Here is a 7,985-nt window from a genome sequence, read left to right on the forward strand (position 1 = left end):
AGTGCTGCTGAAGTTGCTCACAAAGGCTTCCTCAAAGTCCAACCATCCGTTAATGCTTCCTGCCGGCAAGTTGTTAAGCCAAATACGCGCAGGTCCTACCAGGTAGGACGGTATGATTCTTACCGCCCAACGCCGGTTTACTCCGCCACCAGCTACATAGACAGCTGTGACATAGTCCGCCAGCCAATCTTCCAGCTTGGTCGTACCATCATATGTTTTTGTGTCCTGGGGCAACTGGAAATTGCGTACCGGTGGCTCTTCTCCCATGATTCGTGGGCCGAAGCACCTTGGTCCAGGAGGACCCTCAGATTCGATCATCTCGGAAAGATGCACTCTGTCCAGCCTGTGCCTCGCATCCCGGCCTGGCAAGCATCTTGCCCCCACACGTTCCCCCAAAGGGTTCCGGTAGGCTCTGACTCGTTCCACTTCGGAATCTCCTTCTTCATATCTTTCTGGTTCCGCGGCTCTTGCCTGCCGGTACCTTGGTGGTCGCATTTCTTCTTCTGCGTACGCTGCCCTTGCAGCTTGATAGTTTTGCCCGGTTTCACGTCTACCGGTATGATTGTTTCCGGCATAACCATTCCACGCATAGCCATTTCCGGCATAGCCGCGACCTTCTCCATAGCTTTTTTCTCCGGCATCATGTGGCCCGGCTTTTTGTTTTCCGGCAAGAACCGGATCATACACGGTCATCTGCCGCGCATTCGTTTCTTTTTCCCTTCTTTTATCCGGATGGGGGGACGAGGCCTGCCCCTGGGACTTGCTTCCGGCAGCTTTTGTCGACCGGATTGATTTTGACTCTAGCGCTGCTTTGTTCATCCTAGCAAGCTCATCATTTTGTGCCTGTATGGTATCAAGCAGCTCTCTAACTCTATCCTGCTGCTTTGCCAGAGCCTCACCGGATAACGAATCACACATTTCCATAGCGGCTTTAGCAGCTTTTATAGTTTTATCCGGACTACTGTACTTAGGTTTTTCTACGATGCTCACAGATGCAGAGGTACTTTTGCCGGCATGAATTTCCTTACGCAAATCCTGATCTAGATTGCGAGCCTTAAGCCGGTTTTCCGGCATCCTAGCAGCATGAGCGCTAACTGAAGCAAAGCCATGGGCAGCGTTATACTCACGTAGGGTCAGGTTCAGCTCGCGCTGCGCCTGGAGGATGTTTGCGCCGCCGGAAAGCAGTGTCTTGCGTGTCGCCTCCAGCTGCGCTTGGGCCGCCCGAATATGAACTCCAGCAAGCGCCTTTTTCTGCCCCACGGTGGGCGCCAACTGTCGTCGTGGTGAACAGACAGATGCCATAGGATGGCTTAAGTTGGGGCCGAGTTGGACGCTAGAGGATTCGGGGGAGGGTTTTGGATCAGGTAGGATGAACTTCCGGGTGCTTTCCTCAAGAACTTGGCCAAGGCCAGAGGTAGAAGAAGAGAGACACAAGGATGAACTCCGTTCTAGATCTTCTCTATTCCATAATCAACAGGGTTACAGGTTTCTCTACACAGGGATCGTGCTTTTGTGAAGGGGAGCGCCCCCTCTCCTTATATAGGGGAGAGGGTGGCTTACAGGGGAAGAAACCCTAATGGCATCTTTGAACAGACAAACTACTTTACAAAGATACTTTATAAAGCTACTTTAATCACAGGTGACGCTGGTATCTTCTTTAGTCGGAGGGGCTGACGTCCTCCGGTTGCTTTTGGCGTCACCTTCCTCTTTGGCGCCAGGGCTTTGTTTAAAGCTACTTTGCTTAGGTCATCTTTGTCTTCTAGCTTCCGAGGGAATCTTTGACCAGCTTTGCTTATACCGGTAGTCCGGTATCTTCTTAGCTCATTCCGGCATGCCCCTCTTTGGGCATACCGGCATAGGTTTCCTTAGCCTAAGTTCACAGTCCGGATTAAACTGTAAACCGGTATCTTGATAGGCCAAACCATCCGGTTAGGCCTGCCTTTGGCATACCGAGGGTCATCCCCCCAACACAATTATCCATGAGATATACATGTTGAAGTTGAAAGCAACTGCTGAAACTTATATCTTCCTTTGTGTTGCTTCAAAACTTTCTACTAAGAATTTATTGCTTTATGAGTTAACTCCTATCCAAGTCTTATTGATGCTTGTCTTGAAAGTACTATTCATGAAAAGTCTTTGCTATATGATTCAGCTTGTTTAGTCATTGTCCTTACCATTGCTTTGAATCACTTCATTCATCTCATATGCTTTACAATAGTATGATCAAGATTATGTAAGTAGCATGTCACTACAGAAATTATTCTTTTTATCGTTTACCTACTCGAGGGCGAGTAGGAACTAAGCTTGGGGATGCTTGATACGTCTCCAACGTATCTATAATTTCCGATGTTCCATGCTAGTTTTATGACAATACCTACATGTTTTGCTCACACTTTATAATGATTTCATGCATTTTACTGAACTAACCTATTAACAAGATGCCGAAGTGCTAGTTCCTGTTTTCTGCTGTTTTTGGTTCCAGAAAGGCTGTTCGGGCAATATTCTCGGAATTCGACGAAACGAAAGCCAAACATCTTATTTCACCAAGATGGACCAGAACACCGAAGGGGAGACGGAGAGGAGGCCCAGGACCCCCAGACCACAGGGCCGCGCGGGTGGCCCCCTGGCCGTGCCGGCCTATGGGGAGGGCGCCCTGGTGCCCCTTCGACGCTGCCTCTTCGCCTATAAAGTCCATCGCGACCTAAAAACCCGATACCAATTGACGAAACTCCAGAAAGACTCCAGGGACGCCGCCGCCATCGCGAAACTCCGTTTCGGGGACGAGAGTCTCCGTTCCGGCACGCCGCCGGACGGGGAATTGCCCCCGGAATCCATCTCCATCGACACCACCGCCATCTTCATCGCCGTTGTCTGTCTCCCATGATGAGGAGGGAGTAGTTCTCCCCGAGGCTGAGGGCTCTACCGGTAGCTATGTGGTTAATCTCTCTCTCATGTACCTCAATACAATGATCTCATGAGCTGCCTTGCATGATTGAGATCCATATGATGAGCTTTGTATCACTATTAATCTATACTTGATACGTCTCAAACGTATCTATAATTTCTTATGTTCCATGCTAGTTTTATGATGATACTCACATGTTTTATACACATTATATGTCATTATTATGCATTTTCCGGCACTAACCTATTGACGAGATGCCGAAGAGCCACTTGTTGTTTTCTGCTGTTTTTGGTTTCAGAAATCCTACAAAGGAAATATTCTCGGAATTGGACGAAATCAACGCCCAGGGGCCTATTTTTCCACGAAGCTTCCAGAAGACCGAGGGAGAAACGAAGTGGGGCCACGGGGCGCCGCCACACTAGGGCGACGCGGCCTAAGGGGGGCCTGCGCGGCCCTAGCGTGTACCGAGAGCCATCTGTACCGACTCCGCCGTTCCGCCTACTTAAAGCCTTCGTCGCGAAACCATCTGTACCGAGAGCCACGATACGGAAAACCTTACCGTGACGCCGCCGCCGCCAATCCCATCTCGGGGGATTCAGGAGATCGCCTCCGGCACCCTGCCGGAGAGGGGAATCATCTCCCGGAGGGCTCTTCATCGCCATGATCGCCTCCGGATCGATGTGTGAGTAGTTCACCCCTGGACTATGGGTCCATAGCAGTAGCTAGATGGTCGTCTTCTCCTCATTGTGCTATCATGTTAGATCTTGTGAGCTGCCTATCATGATCAAGATCGTCTATTTGTAATCCTACATGTTGTGTTTGTTGGGATCCGATGAATATTGAATACTATGTCAAGTTGATTATCAATCTATCATATGTGTTGTTTATGTTCTTGCATGCTCTCCGTTGCTAGTAGAGGCTCTGGCCAAGTTGATACTTGTAACTCCAAGAGGGAGTATTTATGCTCGATAGTGGGTTCATGCCTCCATTAAATCTGGGACGAGTGACGGAAAGTTCTAAGGTTGTGGATGTGCTCGTTGCCACTAGGGATAAAACATCGATGCTTTGTCTAAGGATATTTGTGTTGATTACATTACGCACCATACTTAATGCAATTGTCTCGTTGCTTGCAACTTAATACCGGAAGGGGTTCGGATGATAACCTGAAAGTGGACTTTTTAGGCATAGATGCATGCTGGATAGCGGTCTATGTACTTTGTCGTAATGCCCTGATTAAATCTCATAGTACTCATCATGATATATGTATGAGCATTGTTATGGCTTCTTTATTTGTCAATTGCCCAACTGTAATTTGTTCACCCAACATGCTATTTATCTTATGGGAGAGACACCACTAGTGAACTGTGGACCCCGATCCATTCTTTACATCTGAAATACAATCTACTGCAATTGTTCTTTACTGTTCATCGCAAACAAACATCATCTTCCACACTATACGGTTAATCCTTTGTTTACAGCAAGCCGGTGAGATTGACAACCTCACTGTTACGTTGGGGCAAAGTACTTTGATTGTGTTGTGCAGGTTCCACGTTGGCGCCGGAATCCCCGGTGTTGCGCCGCACTACACTCCGTCACCAACGACCTTCACGTGATCCTTGACTCCTACTGGTTCGATAAACCTTGGTTTCTTACTGAGGGAAAACTTGCTACTGTACGCATCACACCTTCCTCTTGGGGTTCCCAACGTACGTGTGTTAATTGCACGCATCAAGCTCTTTTTCTGGCGCTGTTGCCGGGGAGATCAAGACACCCTGCAAGGGGAGTCTCTCACTTCCAATCTCTTTACTTTTTTGTCTTGCTTTACTTTACTTTATTTACTGCTTTGTTTGTTCTTATATCAAAAATACAAAAAAATTAGTTGCTAGCTTTACTTTATTTACTATCTTGTTTGCGTTCTCTATATTAAAAACACAAAAAATTAGTTACTTGCATTTACTTATTTAGTTTTCTTTATTTACTACTGTTAAAATGAATACTCCTGAAAACACTAAGTTGTGTGACTTCACTAGCACAAATAATAATGATTTCCTATGCACACATATTGCTCCACCTGCTACTACAGCAGAATTGTTTGAAATTAAACCCGCTTTACTGAATCTTGTTATGAGAGAGCAATTTTTTGGTGTTAGTTCTGATGATGCTGCTGCCCATCTTAATAATTTTGTTGAACTTTGTGAAATGCAAAAGTATAAGGATGTAGATGGTGATATTATAAAACTGAAATTGTTTCCTTTCTCATTAAGAGGAAGAGCTAAAGATTGGTTGCTATCTTTGCCTAAGAATAGTATTGATTCATGGACTAAATGTAAGGATGCTTTTATTGGTAGATATTATCCTCCCGCTAAAATTATATCTTTGAGAAGTAGCATAATGAATTTTAAGCAATTAGATAATGAACATGTTGCTCAAGCATGGGAGAGAATGAAATCTTTGGTGAAGAATTGCCCAACCCATGGACTAACTACTTGGATGATCATCCAAACCTTTTATGCAGGACTGAATTTTTCTTCGCGGAACCTATTGGATTCAGCTGCTGGAGGTACCTTTATGTCCATTACTTTGGGGGCGGCTACAAAGCTTCTTGATGATATGATGATAAATTACTCTGAATGGCACACTGAAAGGGCTCCACAAGGTAAGAAGGTAAATTCTGTTGAAGAAACCTCCTCCTTGAGTGATAAGATTGATGTGATTATGTCTATGCTTGTGAATGGTAGATCTAATGTTGATCCAAATAATGTTCCTTTAGCTTCTTTGGTTGCTCAAGAAGAGAATGTTGATGTGAATTTCATTAAGAATAATAATTTCAACAACAATGCTTATAGGAATAATTCTGGTAAAAACTATAGGCCATATCCTCTTGCTAGTGGTAATGATTATGGTAATTCTTATGGTGGATATGTTTCACCTAATGAGGAAAAGATGCTAGAAATTGAAAGATCTACTGGGAGCTTTATGCAATCACAATATGAGCAAAATCAATTGTTTACTAAAATTATGAATGAACAATCTACCTTGTTGAAAATAGAGGAAATCAACTTGAAAATTTGAATATGGAGATTTCGGGTTTGCAAACTAAGCTTTCAAATGCTGAAAACCGAATCTCATACATGTCTGCGTCACAATCTTCCTTAATTAATAAAATGGCTGCTAAACCTGAGGATATTGATAATAAAATTGTTACTACAGCAAATGCCATCCAAGTTCGAATTAATGAAAATATTAGATTGATGGCTGAATTGCATGCTAGGTGGGATAGAGAAGAAAACGAAAAACTTGCTAAAAAGAATAATGTAGCTAAAGTTTGGACTATTACCACCACTAGTAATGATAATGCCTCACATGTTGCTAAACCTCCTACTATCAATGGTAAAATAATTGGTGTTGGCAATGTTTCTACTCCTAGTACAAAGCGTACAAAACTGCCTGAAACTGCTAAAACTGCTGAAACTGCTTGTGATAAAACTGCTGAAATTTTTCAAAATATTGGGGACAATGATCCCATTGCTGTAGATCATAATGGTTTAGATTTTGATGATTGTCACATCTCTTAAGTTATAAAGTTCTTACAAAAACTTGCTAGAAGTCCTAATGCTAGTGCTATAAATTTGGCCTTTACAAAACATATTACAAATGCTCTCATAAAAGCTAGAGAAGAGAAACTAAAACTTGAAACTTCTATTCCTAGGAAGTTAGAAGATGGTTGGGAGCCCATCATTAAGATGAGGGTCAATGATTTTGATTGTAATGCTTTATGTGATCTTGGTGCAAGTATTTTTGTTATGCCTAAGAAACTCTATGATATGCTTGACTTGCCACCATTGAAAAATTGTTATTTGGATGTTAATCTTGCTGATAATGCTACGAAGAAACCTATGGGGAGGATTGATAATGTTCGTATTATGGTTAACAATAACCTTGTCCCCGTTGATTTTGTTGTCTTGGATATTGAATGCAATGCATCTTGTCCCATTGTATTGGGAAGACCTTTTCTTCGAACTGTTGGTGCTACTATTGATATGAAGGAAGGTAATATTAAATATCAATTTCCTCTCAAGAAAGGAATGGAACACTTCCCTAGAAAAATAATGAAGTTACCTTATGATTCTATTATTAGAACAAATTATGATGTCGATTCTTCATCTCTTGATAATACTTGATTCGCACTTTCTGCGCCTAGCTGAAAGGCGTTAAAGAAAAGCGCTTATGGGAGACAACCCATCATTTTACTACAGCACTTTTGTTTTATATTTGAGTCTTGGAAGTTGTTACTACTGTAGCAACCTCTCCTTATCTTTATTTTATTGCATTGTTGTGCCAAGTAAAGTCTTTGATAGCAATGTTGATACTAGATTTGGATTACTGCACAGAAACAGATTTCTCACTGTCACGAAATTGAGCAGCCCCGTCTGTATATAACTCATAAAATTCTGCCAATTTACGTGCGTGATCCTCAGATATGTACGCAACTTTCATTCAATTTGAGCATTTTCATATGAGCAAGTTAAGTTCCTCTGTAAAATTCGTCTTTACGGACTGTTCTGTTTTGACAGATTCTGCCTTTTATTTCGCATTGCCTGTTTTGCTATGTTTGATGGATTTCTTTGTTCCATTAACTTTCAGTAGCTTTGTGCAATGTCCAGAAGTGTTAAGAATGATTATGTCACCTCTGAATATGTGAATTTTTGATTATGCACTAACCCTCTAATGAGTTTGTTTCGAGTTTGGTGTGGAGGAAGTTTTCAAGGGTCAAGAGAGGAGGATGATACAATATGATCAAGAAGAGTGAAAAGTCTAAGCTTGGGGATGCCCCCGTGGTTCATCCCTGCATATTTCGAGAAGACTCAAGCATCTAAGCTTGGGGATGCCCAAGGCATCCCCTTCTTCATCGACAACTTATCAGGTCACCTCTAGTGAAACTATATTTTTATTCGGTCACATCTTATGTGCTTTACTTGGAGCGTCTGTTTGCTTTTATTTTTGTTTTTGTTTGAATAAACTCGGATCCTAGCATTCTTTATATGGGAGAGAGACACGCTCCGCTGTTTCGTATGAACAC

This window comes from Lolium rigidum, chromosome 4, assembly GCF_022539505.1.
Source record: "Lolium rigidum isolate FL_2022 chromosome 4, APGP_CSIRO_Lrig_0.1, whole genome shotgun sequence".
Taxonomy (NCBI): domain Eukaryota; kingdom Viridiplantae; phylum Streptophyta; class Magnoliopsida; order Poales; family Poaceae; genus Lolium; species Lolium rigidum.